The following is a 24,373-nucleotide window of genomic DNA, read 5'->3' as shown; positions in this document are numbered from 1 at the left end:
CATATAATGGATACACATTTACCCCCATCTTTCCCTCCATTCTCTCTCTCTCTCTCTCTCTCTCTCTCTCTCTCTCTCTCTCTCTCTCTCTCTCTCTCTCTCTCTCTCTCTCTCTCTCTCTCTCTCTCTCTCTCTGTGTCTTGCTCATTCTCTCATTTCTCACTCCATCTCACAGACTCAAGCCTGTAATGACACCTCACTTCAGGATGAACACGCTGCCATTTTTCATAATTACAGCTGGATATGATTTTCATACAGCCTCCTGGTTGACATTTCAGAACACCCAAACACACATACAGGCACACACACTCCCACACACACAGTTCTTACATATGACATGATGACAGAACCCAAGATGGAAAACCATTAATAAATCCAGATTACTTTCTTAGACTTCACAGTGCAAAACATATGTGAAAAGAGATGTTAAGCTATGGAATTCAGGAACATAAATAGATTTAGGTTTATAGGATGCATACATGAAGACACAACATGATTGGCTTCTGGTTCTGTCACCATAAATGCCTCAGCATACCATCATATTTTAGATAATGATTCATATGTGGGGCTGCGAGTAATGCTTATATCCATTAAGAATCAATCTGGTATTTATTTTTGGAAGAAATCATTTACAGTTTGGAAAAATTTTGGTGCATTCTGAAACAAAGATATGACAAAGAAGACCCTGAACTGTTGAGAAGCTGAAATTGTGTATCACACAAGAATGGGACATTAACCATGGGGCTTCAAATATCTGTAAATCAAATCTGTTTAAAACATTTAACACAGTGTCCCACCTCTTTTTAGATTGGGGTTGTAATTACAGCATTCTTAACAGGGAGTGTAGCTCAATATTATATAGATGCAAGATGCTCAGACATGCTTGGGATCAAAAGAAGTGTCTGATCAGTCAACCTCTTTTCTTCGGAGGTCCTGTTTGCACAGGTCAGGACAAGCTTTAATTAAAAAAAATTTATGAGCAAACAAATATTTACTAAAAGTCTGCCTGAATTTAAAGCTACTATAACAGAAATAAAGGAAACCAATATTTTCATTCTACTGTAAAAAAAAGAAAAAAGAAAGTCTAACATGGCTCTGATGTCTCCTGTGCATCGGCCTTCCAGGCCCCTCCTACTAATAGGAAACCCTGGGCACCCCTAAAAAATGCTGGATTATTAGTAAACCTCAGGATCCCCCATGAGGAGCTTGAAATCCTTTCAGGGAAGAGGGACTTTGTACAACCAAAAAAACGGCCTCGGATAAATGGAAAAGAAAATGGACGAATGGATGGTTTGATTGAAAACATTCTTACAACTTTGTTGAATGAGTTTGTGGAGGGACATTTCCTGTTAGTGCAACAAAAGCTAGGTGTTTGTCCTTAAAGGGCTTGACTGGCCTTGTAAGAACAAAAAATGACCCATGTAACAAAATTGAAATGAACTTGAACGCATACTGAGAGCAAGACATCATCACCTAGCATCTGACCCTGATCACTCAAATATTTTTGTAGTTGAACAAAATAAATCCCCACAGTTCACACCTTAAGAACAGCATTCAGAGTAGTGTTGAAGCTGAAATAGAAGCATATGCAAAGAAAGCTTATAATATACTGATAACCTGATCAGGTATCAACATACTTTTGATATGACAGTATATGTTTCGAGAATGAGTGAAAACAGTGCCTTTTTTTACACAAGTAAGGGTCCAACAACGAGTTACAACAGCTGTGTGTTCGCATGATGAACAAAATAACCACTACACCTTCCAGACTGCATAACATATAATCTTACATAACAGAGAAGTGGGGCAATCATCTGCTCATTGTAAAGCTGAAGAAGAGATTTTCAGGTGGGAAATCTTTCTCAAGTAACTTCCTTTCCTTGATGGATGAAGGACGTGGGAATCTATGTTCTGGCAGTTCAGACACATCTGACTCTCTGTGGAGCCGTGTTAGTTTCTCTAAAAACTCTTAAACTTGATTTTCACACACTTTTTGCACTGTGCAGAGAAATCATTTCCATGGGTGGTTGCATGAGGAATAAAGAATTAGTTATCTGAGTTTTTCGGTTTCTTTTGGCCCCAATATTTGCTCCGAGGACAAAAAAGCACCAACTTTTGATTGAAAAATTGGTTCATTTAATACAAGAACACTACATGCACTTTGAATCAGAGTACGAGTATTACATTCTAGGGTACACATATTAACTGAGATTTCTGAAGAAGTTTTATGACATTGAAAAGCTCAGCTCAAGTATTTGTGGACAAAGAAGAATAAGCATTGTAGCTTTTTTTCCCTGCCGTCAGCCTCAGTTACCATTTGTAGTCTCTAAATGCTCTTGTTCCACATTTCGGCACCCAGGTTCTTTTCAGCCACCCTGACAGGTTTCTCCTCCTTGTTTTGAGGCTTAAATGCAAAGTGATGGAGTGACAAAACACTGTCAATCAAAATGTGTTTCATGACCACTTGAGATTCTTGGCTGGTCTCGGAGTGTGAAAACATTTGAGGCTCTGAAGGCGAGGTCTGAACGGCAAACCTGACTTGACTGTGAATGGGTGGCGAGATTCTCACTCTGAACTTAAGACTCCTTTCTCGAGAGCGGTCTCTATAAAACCCTGTTTTGAATTAAAGCTTCACTCCCATTCCCGCTCCCTGTGAATCAATGCTAAGCTCGTGAATGCGGACAGCCTATTTGTCAAGTCATTCAATTAGAGTGTATAATGCCACTGTGTTCCTAGGCAGGAATTTGGTTTTTGAGAAGTATAAATACACGGTTAAACACTCTTATTTACCTCAGTGTTCTCAAACATAATCAACAGGCGAGGCTTCATGCCCTGCGTCTTGCATTAAAATTAGCTTTCTATTGATTTCTTAAACATCCCCCCACAGTTCCCAGAATCACAGAGCCCTAATTGGCCTAACCCGAGATTTAGTTTCAAACAACTTGACAGTTTTGCTCTTTATGTTGTCTAAAGAAGAGGCACAGATTGCAAGAAAAAACAAGCAATGATACAATATCAGGCCTGTTTAGTTTTAATCATTTTCACATCTCTGCCTGTGTCCTGACTGGCTGAGATCCAGGGGTCTTGATGTGACATTTAGTGACATTTAGCACTTGAATTTGAATGACAGTCTTAAAGGGAAAGGTCACGCCTTGTGAGAGTGTCCCCACTAGATCTGACTTTATCTCCACTTCTGTATTTGTCAACAGAATTTAAAAACATTTGGTTATTTTGGATCCCTACTGTTATTTGTGAGTCACTCTTACCCTTTAGTCAGCATGTAGTTGCTTTGGCTTTAAAGGCTGACACGGTCCAATAGTTTCAAAGTAGTTTCCTAAAAGAAACTGTTATGCAACTGGACTTTCTAAGTGAAGTCCTGGGGACAAATCTTTAATCTGATGTTAAATAAGGGGCAAAAGTTCATTTTGTCTTCTTTTGTTCCACTTGTAGTGTAACCTTCTCTAACATATTTAAAAAAGTAACAGTGCCCAGGGTCTGCTTGTCTTTTGTGAAGTTTTAAAGTTCAGCTAAGCATACAGTTCAACTGGTGAAAAACATTTTAAATTATTCACAGTTGAAAAAGAGTGCACAGATAATTTAAAGTAATTCCCTGTAACAAACAACAATCATAGATTAACTCTAAATGTTCCTGTTTAAGTCAGCAGAACATTGTTTGAATTTGGTGTCAGGGCTCCAAACTTCATCACTCCTTGCAGGTTAACTTTACATGCAGAAATTGAAGAGTGCTGAGATAATATCTTAGCCCTCCTATATAGTCAGAGCCTGCAGGTGGATGCTGGGGAGGCAGTGAGACTGACAGTTTGAATGCAGCACTGGTGCAGGGCAGCAGTGGCACCAGCAAAGCTGAGGCAGAGACTGCATAGACTGCATAATTTGAAGGCTACGTTTGTGAGGTGATTGTGAGAATGGCAAACAGCAAATGTGAAATCAATGCAGCTTGAGTCATCTGCCTGAACTAGCTCATAGGCATCACTTCATTATAGAGATTACCAATCTTGTTGCAGATGGTTTTATTTGCTATTTAAGGTTATAAGAAGGCATCACTTTTATATCAGTTTGTTTCATATCGGACTCAAAACTCTTAACAGGGGCTTTAAATTAGTTAGGTTTGTATCAGAATATTGTCACACCTTAACTTATTCAAAATGCCAAATTACTTCTAAAACAAATTTGAAAAACCCTAAACTTTCTTTTCAACACATTTTATTTCCCATTCAACCTTTAAAGCTGCTGTGAGGAACCTTTGGTGCATGCTAATTTCGGCTCCAACCAAAAAAAAGAAAGTGTTACAATGTTAAAATTTTCTTTAGCAGACACTTTTGTCCAAAGCTTTGTATTACTGAGAGTGAGTACATAATAAACAAGGATCCAGACAGGAGGAAACAATATTAGTATGTGCCACTGACTGCTACAAGTCCAATCAGACACAAGTACTGACATGCAGCGCTACTAGCAAAGCAGTTGTTGGTTTTCCATTTTGAATTTACATAATTTCCACAGCAACAAAATCAATAATCATCCAGATTCACCAATCATGCAGAGCTGGGTTGCATGCCCTGACAATTCTGATCCTCCCGATCAGCATGACCAAGTGATCAAGCCCACTTGAACCTTAGCTGGTCATCGATCATGACACCCAAGTCCTGAGCAGGCGTGGCAGGCAGAAGTTCGGTTTTTACCAAGCTGGATAGTGATATATGGTTGTATGAAGGGCATGGCTGAAATGACAAGAAGCTTAGACAGGTTGAGCTTAAGGCGTTTCCTTCATCGATTTTGACATATGGGAAAGGTATGATGACATCCAAGCTGAGACATTTGCGTCATCTGGGAGAAAAGATGAGAAGAGCTGGATAGTATCTGCATATCAATGATATGAGAACCCATGGGGGTGTATTATAGCACCAATTGAGGTGGTGTATGTTGAGAAGAGAAGGGGACCAAGCACTGACCCTTGAGGCACCCCTGTTTATAAGCCATATAGTTTAGACACTCCTCCCATCAAAGATATTCTGAAAGCTCTAATTGTTTTTTGTTGTGCAGGAATTCATTCACTTATCAAAGACTGTGTGCTCAAGAATTTTTGATGACAGGACAGGATTTATACTGATTTTCAGGGTTTGTCTTTTCCTACAACATAAAATATAGTTGACTCCTACATGGGAACTTAATTTATTTTGTGTTCAACAAAATCCATTAATACATTTTGAGGTAGATCCCCAAAAATGACCAGGCCCTACCAGCTAGCATGGAATAGTAGGTTGTCATTCTTTGTCTCTTATACTATATTCTTAAATTCAACACCATTCTGGAGGCTAGATACGCTCCAGCCATGACATTTGACAATGCTGTGGTCATACAATGTCCTGTACTGATTTCATCATCTATTGGTCATACTCTGCAATATCCGAGAAAAAACATCCCTAGACTCTGAGGTACATTGTGCAGTGTACTCGGCTCATACTATTCCATAATGTGTGCTGTAACAGCTCTCTCCACTATCCAAACTTCCACCTTATGAACTAGACTTTTGGTGCTAGCTTTGTTTGGATTTAATGTTCTTGAATGTTGTTTCCAATTAGATTTTCCTGGAAAATCCTCCTGGCTGCTTCAACACCGGAACTATCAAACAGCAGAACTTTTTTCATCAAATTTAACCATTTCCCATAAATACTTGACTTCTTAATGCAAGTGTTTCTTCTGACTGAACTAAGCAGCCATAATTTCAAACTGATTTGACACTAAAAGTGCTCCTTTTTATGTATTTTCCCCTCCACCTAATCCATCTGCAGGCTTTGCAACATCACTGTTTGAGGTTTTGGCCCCACAGTGGCTCTTAATTGGACAGGGACCGAAGGGGCACTTGTGATGTGATGGCAGTGACAAGAAGAGCACCGTTCAGAGGCATGCAGCCTGTGGGAGCTCGCGCCACTTCTTTTGACAGAATCAATGTGTGCGGCTCACCCCTTCAAGGCCACAGGGAGTCGAGTTCAGCAGAACTAATTACTGTTCGTTTAAAAAGTTCATTTGCTGCTGGTTCATTGCTGTGTTTTTTTTACTCTCTATCCTTCCTCCCTGCATTGCTCCGCTGAATGAGTCTGAATTATTTTGAAGTGTTTCATTAAGTGTTGGCAATCAGAGAGCTCCAGACAGTTCAAATCACTGACTTAATGTGATTGAAGGAGAGATTCCAAGGCAAATGACAGATACTAATGGTGGTTTTATGGTTGGTTTATTAAAAACATTTCATAAGATTTTAAGGGAGGAAAATAAATTATGTTGAGCATTCCGTAAATACTTAAACTAACATTTTTAATGATGAAGAATAATTCACAGGTCTGTAAGAGATTAAAAAATACATTCACTTTTAATTTTCCCAGCATCTCCAATGCATAATCATGCTTCCTACACATGAACTCCTCAAGCCTTCATAGTGCACTCCCCTGAGACGATTTTGATTTGACATTCAGGTGTTATTGGCCAGAGTAAGGATTGGCAAGTGCAGCAACAGTGTTGACATCATACTCATCTAACTTGTCAAAACCCACATTTCACATATTAAAACTGCAAAGATCACTCAGGTCTTTACAATCCACAGTGTTGCAGGGAGCTGGTTTGAAGGAGATACTCATGGATATGTAAATTTCAATTACTCTTGTGTTAGTGTGGGTCACGTCTCCTATCTCTGTTCACCCTCTACTCTGCTATTCCGGTGCACCCAGCGCTGCAGGAGCCACATTCAACAGAGCTGTCAACCATGGCTTTATATCCCCTCTACCAATTAATTTCTGTATTTCTGGTACCCGGTTCTACAATCCTTGTTGTTTGGCATTGGCACCAGGTGTTTAACCATGTTGTGGCTGTCAGTCATCTCTCAATTGGAAGGTTGGAGGTTCTATTCCTAGTCCTGCTGTCCACATGCCAAAGTGTCCTTGGTCAAGACACTTAACCCTGAACTGTAGCTGTGCCATCAGTGTGTGAATGGGTTTGGTTAATGCTGATGGGCGTTTCACATAGCAGCTTCTGCCATCAGTGTATGAATGGGTGAATATGACATGTAAAGTAAAAGTCCTTTGAGTGGTCAGAAGACTAGAGAAAGAATTATATTTATACAGTCCATTTACAATATAACACTTGATGCATTGGATTGCAAAGGACTGCATTTTGAGTGTCTCACATGACCATTTTAGTGTCTAACCATAATTCTAACCCTAATCCTTACTCTGACCATCAGTGTTGCAACAACACAAGTGTCCTAGTTTCAGTCCTAGAATTGCAGTCCTGTAACTGCAGTCTTGGTTAGCTGTGGAGATGCTAAATGTCTACTTAGCTTTGCTTTTTCTTTCTACATTTTAGAAAAACAGCAAAAAAAAAACGACCCTTCATCTTATTATTCCCCTTTTACCACTTACACACGAGAATAGAAAATGGTGCTCTGATCCCACACCCTGAAATGATTGCTGCAACAGATCCATAGCATACAAATCCACTCATAAACATTCTTTTCTATGATGACATATCAACAACTCAGTCATGTCATAGCCTTTACACTCACATCAACTCCACACTGACAGCGTCCAGACTCACCCGACTTGTTGTTTACTGCCTGACAGAAGTTTGCACACCAGCCTGATTGATGGGCACACACACACACACACACACACACACACACACACACACACACACACCCCCCTCACCTTCCTCTTATTGGGAATCCAGGGGTGAAGCCTTCAAGCTGGGCTGCACAGCTCAAAGCTGATATAAGAAGACAGGCTTGTGCAGGTAACTAAGGGAGAGTCGACCAGCTCTGTCTGTAGGGAGACCTCGGCAGGAGCTCTGGAGCAGGAGGGGGGCTCAGTGCGTCGTCTCCTCCAGCAGAGCGGTTGATAGATTGCAGGAAGCACAGGCAAGACAGGAGCTAGCAGTAAGTGGTAGACACAGGAAGCTAAATATAGCAGCAACTCGGCTAAAATGACCCAGCTTGAAGAGGAAATACTAGAAAAATCTCCTTTCAAGTACTGTTACATAACGACAGATGTCTGATAAGTACATCGAGTATATCCTTTAAAAGTCTCTTTGTAGTGATGCTTTTATTTTCAGCCAGTTGACTCTTGATCAGAGTGAGGCTGATCTGTATAGCACACTGAACTGACAAGGTGAAGAAGAGGTCATGAAAAACAAAAAGAGGAATCAGAGACTACAGGTAGGTGCCAGATAGAGTCTAGGGTCATTACTTTCTATACAAGTGTCAACAGCACTATTAACAATGGGTCATCAATGATGATTATTGACCTATATTTGGCCTAAAATTGTCGAATGAGTGGCCAGCCTAATCTGACATATGCTCTTCTGCAGGAGATCAGAGAGAGAGAGAGAGGTGCGTGCGTCCCTCCTGTTGATGCACTGATTGAAGTGTGCCGTCTCATGTTGAATAAACTTTCTCATTCCACTGTCATAACAATTATGCTGTTGCTGCTGACGTCATTCTGCACTTATCTGCATCTTATGGATTGGTTCGAAACGCTACGCCATTAACAAGCTTTATCCACAAGCAGACCACCTGGTGTGATAGTAGAATATCAAGTGGAAAATTTAAAAAAGTGAGTTGTCTTATTTGGATGACTTTATAGTCACAAGATCATCAGTAGTGGCGGGGAAGTAGGGTAGGACACACTAAAGAGAGGAAAATTGTCATTGTAATTGTGTGTGTTGGGTGAAAACTAAAGTGGTCTATGAACACACACTAAAAAAGCAAAAAGTAATATACAGAGCTAAAATAACATATTATAGAAAGGTAATGTTTCACTATTTTCAATAGCTCCTCTAACACAGGTAGTGTCATTCTGTGGAAAACACAGCTAGGTCATGGGCTATTGCGGACTGTGAGCCACCTTGTTCATTTATCATTTACACAGACAGGGGTGAGAAAGGTCAGCTAAAGGAATGTCAAGAACTTGAAAAATATTTGTTGATATGACTTTTCTTGCATTCTTCTCTGCATGAAAGATACACTTTAGACCAGAGCTTCAATCCTATTTGACATGCGCCACTCTCAGGTCTGAGATTAAGTTAAATTAACTCTTGTCATACCACATGACAGAAAATGTACATACTCCAGAAAGCTCCCTGAGAGAGCATAGCAGCTCTCTCCACTGGACATAAAATGAAGGCCTCAACCAGCACAGTGTCAGACTTCTAGGGCAAAGTTATGATTTTTTTTTAACTGTAGAGAGTACAGAGTGTAGACAAACATAATAAATCAGTTCAGGAGTGTAGGTAGAGTTTTATTCACTCAATGATAAAAAAAAAGATGCATTATGATGTTGTTCATACAGAAAACTGCAAGACCTTGGGGAGACAATTTAAGCAAACAAATAATGAGGAGTTCTTGTTCAGTGGGTAAATTCACAGTTTTGACAAGTTCACTAGAGTTCAATTGGTTTATCATAACCTCAATGCCCCACAGAAACACAGAGATAAGCCAAAAGTCATCTTTAAATTAGGTGATCATTGTCAGATCACATGGTCATGGTCCAGCATATTGTGAACCTTGGTCCACTGACAGAGAGGTAATGTTATTCTGAGCAGCACTTTTACCCATCTATAATTTCTGATCAACCAGTTCAAACAAACACATTCTCAGTCCCTTGGAAAGCAGGTTTGTGAAGTTATCTTGCCGAATTTGATTGCCCATTATGCCCAAATCAAGTCCAAGACATAATTATTAAAACAACATTTATGCATACTGATACTCAAAGGTAAAATGTTCTGCATGTTTGTATTGTACAATTATATATTTCTCCCAAATCTGGTATTACCAAACATAATGGTTCTCTCATGGACTCACATCTCACCGGCTCAAACACAAAATCCCAGTGTGAGGGGTTGACTATAAAATTTTAAGTGCATTTAATCTAAAAAGATAGATATTAAAATGTTCCTTAGGAATCCAAAATGATCATTACTTTTGGGCTTGGATTGGATTCAAGCCTGTTTAATATTTCACACTTTAAAGTGAGGCAAAGCATTAACAAAATGATTTAATTTAATTTCTTTAGTTATCAGTTAATTCATTCTTTGCACGTCTGTTTAAACACCAAGCTTTATTTTCAGTTTTGACTAATATGCTTCAGTGGTGGTTAAAGCACTTAATGTCTTCTGGTGCTCTTTGATGCCCCCACTTCTTAAATATCCACTGTGTATGTGTGTGTGTGTGTGTGTGTGTGTGTGTGTGTGTGTGTGTGTGTGTGTGTGTGTGTGTGTGTGCGCGTGTGTGTTTGCTCACAGAAGTCTCTATTTAACGGTGGCAGGGAGACGGTTAATCTCAGGTGAGCAAAGTCCACTGTGGTTTCTGCTTAATTAATGGTGTGCCATCTGTTTGTCTCCAGAGGAGGGAGACCACCAGCTGCTCAGGCTTTGATCTCACCTGTATGTCTGTCCGTCTGTCTATCTGTCAGTCTGTCTATGAAGGTGTGTATCCGTGTGTAGGTGTCAGAGTCTGCACGTATGTACAGTGTCTACATGTCAGTCATCATCGCCCCATTTTAAAGCTGCTTGAATAAGGTGACATTAACTATTTTCCAGCATGGGACTGATTTTTTTAGCAAGACAGATTAATAAAATTGTAAATAGAGCTGCTTTAAAATCTTTTTATTGGTCTTATAATTTCATTATTTTTTCTTAAAGCTGCTGAAATCAATATTTATTACAAAGTCTAGATCAAATGAATTTCTGTAATGTAAAAACTGTTGCTCATTGTGTCAAACCAATGTTCTCTGGTATCGACTTGGAACAGGCCTAGTCAAATAATATAATAAAAGTATTTTTTCTTGTTTTTGTTTTTTTTAATTAAGAAATGTAGTTTTCTTGGATGTCACTGGCATGTCTTGGTGGATTAAAAACTCTGGAGTATCAGCTTAAGAAAGGTTGACCCCTGACACATGTTTTAGCTGTTGTGAAGGGTCTTCAGTCTCAAAGCTTCTAATGCGTATAATTAGCATACAGATAATTAGCATACCCATACAGATTTTCCTGTCATGTATGATTTGAAGAGGAAGACGCGCATGAAAGAAGTGTGGATTTGGCTAGCTAAATGCAGCTAAAACAGCAGAGGACAGAACTGGCGAAGGCACGCTCCACTTTTTTTTTATCACTATGCCTGTATGAGCTGCCAAAATGCACAAAATAGAACTAGGAAGTGTCACCTCTTCTTCTAATGTGGATTTACTTGAGGGTTCACACAAATATATATGCCAGAATATACATTTCCTCCAAAGGGTCAATGCCAAAGACTTATTGTGGAATGAGACGTTTAAATCGTGTTGTAACTTACTGGAACGTCAAATTGCAGATTCATTGGATGAAAATCAAATCCCCTGTATATTTAACTCCAAAGTACCCTCCCTGGGATGTACGTTGCCGAGGCTTTTTTTGTCAGCTGTGGCCACTAACCTTCACCACTATGATCTTTGATAATGAACACAGTCTGTACAGATGTAATCAAGTGTTGTAATGTTTGTCTGTGTTTAACCATGCATTAAGATTGGTTCAGTTAATTGTTCTCTGCTTCAACAACTAGGAGCTTGTAAACATCCTGTTGGTTTGGCTTTTGAATCTTTTAATAAGAAATATATATATATATATATATATATATATATGTGTGTGTGTATATATATTATTATTTTACATCCACCCTAGCAGATTAAGAATAAGAGGACATCCATGGAATACATAGACTAAGTCCTCAGGCCTTTTTTCACAACAGCTAAAGTATTTTTATTCTGCCTTCACCGCAGGAGCGCAGTGGAGCATTTAGCAGCTAAAGAGCCCCGTCATTCCCTCAGGAGTTTCTGTAGAGCAGCACAGAGCTTAATTAACAATGAACTTATCTGCTGTCTTTCAAACATATGTTAGTAGCTCTGCTAGATTGAGCAAAGATGCAACTGTTTGCAAACCTGTTTGTTGTACAGTCTTTCAAACAAACATCTGAGTGCAAGATAGTTGACCATCTCACTATTAATAATTTTAACGCTGTAATTGTAACAATGTAACATCTCATTTTATGCAGGGGTATCAGTATTAAAGGGACACTTTTTCAAAATCAGTTAAACAGACCAAACAGTGCCCTAAAACTTTTTAAAATTTGGTTTGACTTTCATAATAAAGCGATCCTAGAAACTTTTCGCACTTGAAAACTTTTGGTTGACATTATAACATCTATTGTGGATTGGGCTAAAATTGAGTATGTTTGTACTGTATGTGATGAACTTAGCATTATACTGTATATCTTAAAAATAATTAATCTGAGCCACCAGCTGGCCTAGCGGTTGCAGTGTGCACGTGGGAGGCTATAGTCCTTGTGGCAAGTTCAACTCCTGGCCTCGACCCTTTGCTGCATCTCCTATTCTCCCCCCGCCCCCCGCCCCCCCTTATTTCTTGTCTCATCAGCTGTCTTATCTAATAAGAGCCCCATAAAATAACTTAAAAGACAATTCATGTTGATTAGTGGTTTTGTAGAAGAATTAAACGCTGGTCTCGTATGTGTCTGTCCTATGTTTGACTTATTAAACATGGCAATATGTTTATGGGATACTTTTGTCCTACAAATTATTTATCACATATGTCTGCACTGCACGTCTGTTGTGTACTCAATTAGTTCTTAAGTACTCCACTTTATTTTTATAATTGACTGTCTGGCACCAGATGTTCTGTGATACCTTTATTATAACCATTAACTGTCTCCCCCTCCTTTCTATTTTAAGAGTGAGTTAATGCATGGCATCATTAGTCTCATCATTGATCTCCCTCCTCTCTGCAGCCTGAGGATGATCTGCTGTCACTCTGACGTGTCCGCTTTAAAGTCAAGGTGAGGCATCAGTGAGTACAATGCACATCAGGATGCCTGCATCTTGAATACAGCTCAGACAGCAGCGGTAAAGCATGCACAGCTTCCACTTCAATCCCTCCTCCCCTGAGACAGCTTAAGGAGGAAGATTCACGCAACAGTTGGAGAAGAAAAGAAGTGAGACAAGTTTGTCATTGAACTCAGTGGAAGTCACTCTATCCTAGTTTTTAAATTATTTTCAGCACTCGCTGCATCTTTGTTTAAAAATTGACATTCAAATTGTAGATTGCAACTGTGTTTTTCCACAACAATGTAGCACTAAAATGGTAAACTATTAGAGTTACTTTCAGACTTATCCTCACCACTGATGGAAATTCATTAGTTATTTCCAGCACACATATTTGTTCCCATCAGAAAATTCATTTACAGTCATTGAGCCTGCAAAGACTGCATGACTTAATTGACTGATTTATTTTGTTGTTGTGCACTGCAGGTGTCCTACCCACATATAACAAGCTTGTGTCTCACGATTATGCCTCTTAAGTACCTCATACAAAGCATATTAGTATTTAACCTTGGTTAATTTCACACATTCATTAAAATCTGACTGTTTCAATCATAAATCCTTTTTATGGTTACATTGCTAGAAGAAAATAATCAGAGGTAGAAGTGATTTTGTTGTAAACAGCACTATATTAATAATTATTGGATCATTTTATGCATTTAAAGGGGAGTGCAGAGGTAAAAGAAGATGAGATGTAACAAAGGCCCAGTCAGATTAAAACCTGGGAACCTGGTACCAGTAGATGGTCAGGAAGCCACTCTAAATCTTAACGCTTACCAAATATCAACAAAGTCTTTACCTAGAGTTTTCAGTAGATAGAAGTGCTTCTTATCCAGTAATTTCCATTTGGCTTCTAATGTATATATAAAGGCATTATAATGCACTTAGAGAGAATTGAAACACTGTTGAGTTATAGAAAGAAATCCACAGGTGGCTGATTGAAGAACAGTTCTCTACAAAGGAAAATAAGTGTCAGAGTAAAGTGACCTCCATGTGATACATTTTATACCCAGGCGAGTGGAGAAGAGTCCAAATTATTTCCACAGTAAAAATAATTAATTTGATGATTAAATTAATTAGAGAGAGGACGAATACATTTGGAGTAAATGGGTCTCAATGATTCTTTGAATTTATACGGGGACATTAAATTACATTTTCAAGCAGAACAGATGGACTGTGTCCATGATAAATTCAGAATCTCTTTGTGTCCTCAGGTGTATTTGACATTCAATCTCTAATTTCATGATACATTGTATTGTTGGGATGTCTTGTTCTGAGTTTTTTTGTTTAAATAAACTGGTTACATTTGATATTTTAACTAATGAAGAAAAAATTAATCTGATGCCTTTTGGAAGCAGATTCTTTCATTAAGTTCAATTTTTTGAATTCGATGCCTTTATTTGGAGAGGATAGGACAATGATTAGAGCTAAAAACTAGAAAAGAATGGGTAGTGACATTCAGGTTAGGGGCTGCAGGCTGGAATCGAACCCTGGCCACCTCTTTGTGGACTGTAGCCTCTGTACATGAGGTGCAAGACTTAACCACTGAGCCAAACCAGCGACCAAACTGAGATTCTTCTTGTGGGAAATTCAAAAAATGTGTTTTAATAGAGTCTTGCTACTTAACCGGAACTTCAATGAATGATTGATTATCACAAAGAGTTTCCTGATGAGTATCTCAGAGTTAGCTAAAATACAAAGTAGACTCAGCCCTGACTGCAGTAAACTGTAGCCTAGCTTGCGTGCAGTTTCTCCAGGCAGTTTCTCGTTAATAGGGTCGACCTGACGGGCATCCATTGTGTATAGTACAATAACTAGTGACATGTAACTCATACGGACCAATCTAAAAGCTGAAATGTTCCTTTAAGTCTTGATAAGAGAAAAGGTTTTATTAGCCAAATACTTTCCAAAAAACACAACTCTGACTTGTGCAATGCACTTCTTTGGCTCATCCGTCCATCAAATATGTGCCACAGAATAGGGGCATGGTGGCAGCAGCATGCTTTCCAGCTCCTCCTGGGGAATATCTATGTGTTCCCAAGACAGATTAGACATATAACCTGTTCAGCACATTCTGGGTCTACCTCGGGATCTCGTACCTGAGGGACGTGCTGTGAAAACCGTCAAAGGCAGGCATCCAGATCAAAATGTCCAAACCACATTAACTGACTCATTTGGATGTGAGGGAAGCAGATCGTGTAGTCTGAGCATAGCCTCCAGATGTCCTGAATCTCTTCTCTATCTTTGAGAGTGAGACCAACAACAATAACAGTGTAAAAAAGTTCAGCTGCTTTTCATTGAGGTAAAATTCATATCAACACTGGTTCTGGTTCTTTCCAGTCAGAGAGGTGGTCTATGTTCAGTCCGGCATACCACTGGTCAGATTAGTAGGTCCATGCCTGTCCAAATTTCAATCAATGTGGGTGATTGGTTTTTCTATTCCCTGAGTGCAGTTGAATGGATTTCAGTATTACAATTATGAGCCTTATCCTGGTTTGATCATATCGGTATATGGTGTTTACGTTCACAAAGAGAAAGCTGGTCATTCATATCCTGTATGATAAATACCTGTATCACAGTTCCCATTATTGCATGGTTTTGTGCATGTGCCTGTGATGTTTCATTGTTTACAATCCAAAATGCAGTAGTTTTGAAATCTTAAAAAAATGAGACTTGAATAGCAGAGTATTTTGATGCTTTCTCTCATCTAAACTTCCACGTATATTTAATTCTTTCATTATCTAAAGACACTCAGTTTCTTTGTTGCTGCAGAAGTACAAAACTCCTGCTGCCCGCCATGTTTGTTTTGCTGATACGCCACTTTGCTGAGGCAACACCTGCATAGGTAGTCCCCAGCTGGTCATTTTAAAGTAATTGCTTGAGACTCATCCTTCTCAATGACCTTCCATTCAAGTTTGACCTTGTCGCTTGTTGACTATTCTTGTTTCTTCCTCTTCATTACTTTCTAAAAATATTTCCAGCAAGTATTTTATTATTGTAATGTCTATGATTTTAGGCCGGCTCTTAGTTGTTTGTATCTCATATTTTATTGTATGTTGTATTTGTGAATTACTGTGTATGTTGTGTACTCTTGGTCTTTTATCAGGATTTCATCTTTATAGTTATCTTCGGATGAACTGTCCTTTGGTCATTTGGTCAGTTATTTTAAATGTGTTTAGAAATAAACGTATGGACATAAGACTTCGGACATTGCACGAAGTAGATCCTGTAAGGCACTTCTATTCTAGGAATGCAATGTGAAAGATATTATTCTTCTATCCAATTTCAGTAACTTTGTTATGGTTTTAGTAACTTAATGTCAATTTCAAGATCTCAAAGAGTTAAAGCCATGTCTCCTTAGTGTGTCTTCTGTATAATCAGCAGTCTTAAATTAATTTGATTATGAACCTATTATTATTTGCTGAAAAGCAGCAAAACCTCACATTGTAGAGCTGGAATAAAATAGTGTGGACATGTTCACTACATATAACTGAACAACTATATAGTGATCAATGGACAAATACAGCTACTAAGAGAAATCTCTAAAATGAGATTCTGCATTACTCTTATTGCTTTGAAACGTCATCATTCCGAGGAAATGATAAAACCTTTCCTCTCTTATCGATATAATATTGACTGTGCTGATCATTCAGTGAAAGCACAGGGAAGGGTCTCTAGTTGCAGGTGCTTCATATCAACCGACTGTTGTCTGATGCAATGGTTTATATATTGTTGATAGTGTCCAGTGGTTTTGAATGGTCTTGAAAATTGCAGAGTGGAAAACAAATCAGGTTGTGCCTCTCAGTTCAGCTCCAGGGCAGTCAGGGTTTTTATGGGTCCTGAAATCACTCTAATGTAGCAGCAGTGACCTTGACCTCCTGCAGACACCTGGTGCAGATCCTCAGGAAGACGTAGAACAGTGTGTGGGCGGGAAAATGGTGCAGAAATATTGGAAGAAAACTTCTTTACTTGTAGGTGAATATACCTTTACACCTTTACATCTGCCCCTTCATTAACCTCCTCTCTCTGGAGGCATCTTTTCTGTGGTCCATTGGGAGATAAAACAACATCCTCACTTGGCTTTCCTGCTGTTAAAACAAGTACTAAAAAGCCTTTTCCTGCAGTGGACTATTAAAGTTTCATCACGTCAATACAGCCTGATAATTGCATTATGACTGCAATCACCTACACTATTGTTAGACAGTCATTGATGAATCTGTGAAAGACTGAGCTTGCTCGGAGAGTGAGAAATGACAGGATTAATGACAGGCTGAACTGCAGATTAGCGCGGCCTTATAAGGTCAGGAGGAACTGCAGCAGAAAAATGACTCACACACACTCTCACACACCAAGTCCTGCTAATATCCACAGCTCTAATGGGCTGTTTTTATCATTTTCCTGCTTGTATCTTGCTCATGTGCATTAGTGTGTTTTATAATATGCTTTTTGAGCTCCTCCTGTGTGACCCTCTGCTGGCCTGACACAATGACTGGACCCAGTACACTGACAAGAGGGATAAGTAATAGCTCCACTATGGCCGCCAGCCCATACAATCATCCTCGCTATTGCCTCCCCTGATTTATTGAGAGACAACGACCTTTGGTTCCACCGAGCCTGTCTCAGCCTGGCTCGGCTCCCTATGCATGTATTGTTTTCTGTTTTAGTGCCACATATCGCTGTGAGGAGACACTGTGGCCCTGAGCTGCGGCACTGTCACTGCTATGGATGAGACTGAGCTTAATAAAGTGGTCACAATAATCTATATGACACTTTTGCACCGTAGGTCCAGTCTGTATGATTTCTGACAAAGTGGAGAGGTTGTACTTTAAATTGAATTTAATTTTTGTAAGTGTTGTAGCATCATAAGTTATCCTTTTTTTCTATTTGTAGCCTTAACTAAAATCATCCATCCTTTAGTTTTACCTGAATACAAAGATACAGTCTACACAGACAGTAAAAGAATTAAATGCCTGCAGTCCTGGATCCTCTTGGCCATCATCTGTCAACTATTCAGTGCTAGACTTCATCTCTTCGTTCCAACACCATCTTCTCTCTACATTGTTTGTCTGACTGTAAACAATGTATTACAAAGAAAACTAATTATTGGCTGCAAGTCTTTCATCCCTATATGCTGGCTACACCAAAGTTGTACGTCACTTCTAGAGTCTACAGAGTCTAGAGGGTATTAGGTAGCAGGATTGGAAACTTATAATACAGTGTATGTTATTAACAATACATAACCTTTGTGAAAGATCTGTATACACTGTGGTTCAATCTTTCACAATAGGGTTTCATTATTTTATTGTTAACTTAGAATAATCCCTCCTAATTTAAATAAATAATAAGACCCAACACTATTTACTATGTACGTTAAATTAAATAAGTACACACACACACACACACACACACACACACACACACACACACACAGACTGGCCGCATATACAATTTTAATGTTTGAAGTGTTTACTGTATGTTTTTGTTGATTGTTACTGTTCTGGTTTTTGTTTTTAACTCTGTGAAGCACTTTGAATTGATCTTTGTATGAATGGTGCTTTATAAGTAAACTTGCCTTTCCTTGTTAACTGATGCCCTGTCACCCTGTATTACCCTGTTAAAACATACACATGCTCTGTCTTTATTACTTATGTTTCACCAGTAAAAACTAATGTTGATAGGGTATCCTTTGATTGATGTCTAATGTTTCAATTAAAATATGTTTCAGTGCCCTGCTGATAGAGTACAGACATTTCTCTGTGGTAAATCACACAGACGGTGAACTCGACTGAGACTTGAGAAGAAGCTAAATCACCTCCCAGTCATAGTTAGCATCTCAGAGTGTTTGTTAATTTATTTTCTATTTCACTTTGTCTGAACAAAATGTTTTATGGAACGGCAAATATCTCCAACAGAGCCAGAAGTTGCTTCCCCGGCACATGCCTCCATCAATCGCTTCATGGTGGGAGAAAGTGCTGCCAGGAGCAACCATGCTGATAAAATGATATGGCTTCAAGCAGACCTCCATGCTAATACAGCATATATGAGAGTGTGCTGATAAAACAGAAGAGAATGAAAGAGGGAAATGTGGAAAAACAGAGATAGTCCAGTCCAGCCGGTGTAATGTCTACGCTATTACCAACTCTATTCAAACTGGTGAGAGCTGGTTTCAGGTTGAGGTTAAAAGGACAAAAGGGGAAGAATAGAGCTGCTTAGTGGATGGCAAAGGTAAGGTGGATGGTAATTTTACTCAAATTTGAAAGTTTTTTTTATGATTCACTCAATATTACTTAACAGAAACACAAAAGTCTCCTGGATAATTCAATGTTACCTGTTCATGTTCCAAGGTTCAAGATCAGTTCAGGTTTTTGAGTTATAATGGGTTTTTTTTGGCTCAGTTAATGGTTTTTAATCTTATTTACATGATAGTGAGAGCTTTCTTATTTTCTGTAATTTGAAATATCTCCCTGTGAAAGGAAACCCATGGGATGGACATAATTACAAGAGGGATTTAGCTTATCCTCTAGTCTGACTGTACTGCTCTAGCTGAGCATGATTTAGCAAAAACTACCCTACACTGAGCTGTGGAGGACTGCTAGCTTCAAACGCCACCCTCCATACTTGTTTCATATGGGGTTGATGGATGATTCATCACTACAATTTATGGCTTACAGAAGTTTTGAGCAGCACAAAAAATAATCTTGTGTTAGGTTTTAACACAGCTAACTAGAAGCTAAAAGCTAACAGAGAAGTATGGTGGAGGGGGGGGAGTGGTTAGCGACTTCTCCCAGTTCAACGGGAGTCAGGGTTTGACAGGAAAGATATCTTGCTTTCAGAGATCTCAAAACTTAATTTTAACGAGTTCAAAACAGATATCTGAACATTAACACATGCAGTAGGACACATTCTCAATGGTTCTTTATGTGCTATTCTGTAAAAATGAGAAGAAAGGTGCAAGTGTGAGCACTTGCATGATCAGAGCACCACAGATGTTAAATTTGAAAGAAAAAAAGAATCAAAGCAAGCAGAATTTTAAGCAGTTTTCTATTGAAATGCTTCAACTGTCCTCACTGAAAAAAAACACTGAAATTGTAGTAGCAAAGAACCCAGGAGGATCTGAGGCAAAGTCTCTAACCATGGTCCGTGATGGCCCTGGCTGTTTAATGTGCTATCAATATTTCGCCCACCTTTTTTTTCATTTCTCTACTGCCTTTTTTCTACTTCATACATTTAGCGTTCGATAAAAAAAAACAGGAACGAAATTTAGTTTGGTAAAATTCCAGAAACACCTGTCTATGTTTGTGTTTAACCCACAAGGTCACAATGTGCATGTTGGTGTTATTAAAACCTTGCAGCTCAAAGTCATCATGACACAACAAGATGACACAATATGGTATGCAGGGGTGGATCTAGAAAAATATTTAAGAGGGGGGCAGTAAATTTTCGAGTTGTGGCAACATGGCAGACGTCTATGTGCTGAATTAATTTAAAAACGAATACTTTGGTTGTAAGCTTGATATATTTTTTACAATGACTGTTCTGTTTTCTGGATGTCTTTTTTGAGTCGATTTGTCCACATCTATGGTTCGTTTTTAGATCCTGCTTGATGACTGATAATATGAGGAGCATACAGCTACATCTGTTCCTTCCGAGAGAGTTTTATCGAAGACAGGGCAAATACTCACTGAGAGGAGAAATTGGATCAGCCCATCCAACATGAGGCATCTGATTTTTCTCAATGCCAACCTGCACTGAGGACATTAATAATGTTTGCTTGAGTTTGGTTCTGGTTCTGTTTGCTTGAGTTCTGTTCTGTGGATATCTTTGCAGTTTTTTGTTAATTTGTGCAATAAAAATGTTTTATTAAAACACTAAACAAAAGTAAGAATGGTTTTGTAACAGAATAAATGCACAAAACTAGGCAATAATAAGGCTTCTCATAAATACAGTGTACGTAAAAGGGATTTCAACAGACAAACCTTTAGTTTTAGCAAAGTTAAGGTAAAATATACGGCTACAAAAGACCCTAATTTAAGAGCCGTTCTGGAGTCTCTAGAGCCGGTTCCTCTTTGGGAGCCGAGTCAAAAGAGGGTGCTCTCTGAAAAGAGCCGACCTTCCCATCACTAATTCACTGCAGTCGGTAATTCACATAAGTGAGGCATAACTTTTGTTTGAATTAAATCCTCCAACTGGGGTGGCAACGGGGGTGGCAAGGCTGTGTTTTAGGGTGGCACTTGCCACCCTATGCCATCCTTGTAGATCCACCCCTGATGGTATGACAATATAACACAATACAATATAATACCACAAGACACAATCGGACGTGACACGACATGGCACGAAACGGCACAATACTACAAAATACCATCCAGTATCGCAAGACACAATACGATAGGATATGAGACAATATGATTGGTTAAAACATATGCTATCATTTTGTAGGGAAAGTTTTCTTTGACTGGACTCTACTCCTTATTGATTGAAATTAGGACTGTTACTGTAGAGCCAGACATGTTCTTACATATTCACTTACTTACTATACAGATGATTCAACCAAGAGTTTTATGCTCTTGCAGAACTCAAAGGACTCCCAGTACTGTAACTGAACAACATCTACACACAGAAATGAGTATAGTTTTTACTTCCTAGGCACACAAAAAACTCCTTCTTTGCTACTCCACTCTGGAATTATTTAGGTTTTATGGCTCACCAGAAAGTGGAATGAGAATGAGAGAGAATATTCAGGAACATGATGGAGGGAGTGAAAATCCTCTGTCAGCTTACATATCACAGGTGATGTTCTCCATCAGTGGGCTTGAGGGATTGAGGGAAGGAGAGGGAGAAGGAAAGATGCAGTCTGCTGGGCACAGGGGCCACGATTGGGTGACACACACACACACACGCACACACCATCCACCTCCTCCGACTCTCACCTGTACTTATTTTTCCGCTCTATCCCTCCACTGCTTTCTCACTTCTACACTTCACTTTCCCGATCACTCGACTGTTTTCTGCCCCATCTTTTCCCTGCTACTATTTTGAATTCATGTGCCTCATATATAATCTGTTAAAGTGATTCAGGTAGAATACCAAATGTGTTGTTTTTTGTCTGGAAAACAAACAACTCTTCCGGCGGTTAACACTGAACAGGCCATGTGTCTTCGCCTGCTTCTTTCCCCCTCTCTCGGGGTGTGAATGTGGTGGGTAAAGAATGACTGGCTGACTGGGTGACAGGCGAGCTGAGCGCAGTCTCACAGGTTCATTACCGGCTGGCAGAGTGGAGCACTCCAGGGCACGGTGGGTGGAGGTAACGCTCTGGGCCTCCTCATCAACATCCTGTCACCTCCATTTTCATAGTCTCATGCTCGGCACGCAGGCTGACCCAAGTTCCTCCTCTCTCCAGGGAGAACTGTCTTCTCGAACAACAAGTCAGCACCTAGAGGAAAAGAAAGAAAAACAGCGTGTTTGTTTAGCAGCTGAGAAAATGAGAAAAGCCGACATCAGCCGGTCTTCATGTTAACAGTATTATAGACTGAGCATCTGCTGTTGTACGGTCGTGTTAAAGGATGTTTCACCTGATTCTACGTCTTTCAAACTGTGAACCTTTGTTCAAATATTTTGGAAATATACAACATTTCTTGCTCTATGGACCTCTTGTGGTTTAGAACTGTGCTGGAATGCCTTTAGTCGAATGGGACAAGGTTGTTGTGAGTAAAGCTGCAATGCATGTTAAGAGGTTGGAAAGAGGAAGACGTGAAGGCCTCTGTTAGATGCAATCTCTGTTTTATTCCAAGTTTTATTATAGTTAGATTCAAATGGTCCCTTTAACGTAGGCAGCATGCATTTTGCAAGGAAGATTTGGAAGGTTCCTCTGAGTCTCTGTCGTAGACGTCCTATTGCTGTGGACGTTCCAGACTACAGCTCTATCCGTCTATCACTACTCTCTCCTCTCATCTCTCTCTCTCTCTCTCTCTCTCTCTCTCTCTCTCTCTCTCTCTCTCTCTCTCTCTCTCTCTCTCTCTCTCTCTCTCTCTCTCTCTCTTATCTGTCTTGATGTTGGGCTTTGTTAATGATTTAACATAGAGTACGGTCTAGACTGCTATGATTGTAAAAGTGCTTGAGATAACGTTGTGTGATTTGGCGCTACAAATAAAGATTGATTGGTTGACAAATAAAGATTGCAGGATGATAAATAAGATTATAAATCCTAACAGATGTTGAAAATGTATGAGACCCTAACAATAATGACAATAATGACAGATTTAATTTATTTGTTTTTACATGTGTGGTGTGCACCAACCCAGCACACCACACACAGGCTACATTCAAAGTCCACACTCAAATCTCAGACAGTCAAACATGATTTTAGAGTAAACAAAAATGGCGGATGATGGAGTGATTGGTCAGCTAACATTGCTAGCTATTGGTATCTGTTGCAGTATCAATTTCTGCCACTCCTCTCCTTATCAACTCATTCGTGTATGTTACACAGGACACCTTGTACAAAACACTTGTGTTGATGCCACAATCAACGAGTTGGTTCTCCACTGCTGACATATATAACTCTATGCTTTGATTTTACTGTGGTCACCATGGCTACATTTGTCACACTTCCTTTTTACAGTCCACTTGATTCCTGATGGCTATCATTTCGTTCCAGATGACAACTCACAGAGGGCGTAATTTACTCCCTAGCACGAGTCAGTGCACATCTAAATGATGTTATTGTTGCTGCAGGTGTTGGCTTTCAGTACGATGAAAACTTTCTCCATAACAGAAAACACAAGGGGGTTATTTTCAACAAATGTATATATGAAGTTGGATAGGAAATTATGATTTTATGACAATACACAATAAAGGCCGAAAAGTTTACCTGGTTAACATACCAAGATTAAGTTGAACTCACCATCATTACTGTATATAGAACACTTGAGTGTTTTAGTCCTATTAACTCCCATTATAAGCGCTGTCTGATTCTCCTCTATTGTCCGCACAGGCTGCCATTCAGAGCTCTTAATTACAAACTTCAATCAAAGTGAGGTTTTCCAAAAAGATAAACTCAGAAGCAAAGTCTTTGAGAAGTTCCCTCGACACTTTCACTGCAGTATGAGTGTACTTTCACACTGTTATCTCGGCTAGAAGAGGTAGGGAGAAGGAAGTCATGCAATATCAGGCCGCAATATGTTTAGCTGAGGGTTGGAAATAGCCAGGCTTGTAATTGCTTTGGGACAAGCTAGGATGGCTCCTCAGGCAGGAGGAGATTTCTTTTGGTCAACGTGAGGGCAATAAGACAGATAAGAAAGAGGGAAAGAGAGAGACGGACTGAGGGAGGGAGACAGAGAGGGAGGGAGATTTTTAGATTTTCTGAAGTTCAGATGAGTTAGAGGCATTATCATCCCATGAGGTTACAATGAAGAGCCCACAGTCGGTTGCTTCCCCAAAACTGAAGG

The 24,373-nt window shown here is 39.4% G+C and overlaps 1 long non-coding RNA gene across 1 annotated transcript in view; it reads right to left on the bottom strand.

The window, feature by feature from the left end:
• The window catches only part of LOC117816691, a 111,942-nt gene that overhangs the window by 20,613 nt on the left and 66,956 nt on the right, over window positions 1-24,373 (bottom strand). Inside the window, exon 2 of the long non-coding RNA XR_004631992.1 lies at window positions 22,190-22,359. This is a non-coding gene — a long non-coding RNA (uncharacterized LOC117816691). The remainder of the gene's footprint in view (window positions 1-22,189; window positions 22,360-24,373) is intronic.

This window comes from Notolabrus celidotus, chromosome 7, assembly GCF_009762535.1.
Source record: "Notolabrus celidotus isolate fNotCel1 chromosome 7, fNotCel1.pri, whole genome shotgun sequence".
NCBI classification, from domain to species: domain Eukaryota; kingdom Metazoa; phylum Chordata; class Actinopteri; order Labriformes; family Labridae; genus Notolabrus; species Notolabrus celidotus.
This window is presented reverse-complemented; position numbering and strand designations above follow the sequence as displayed.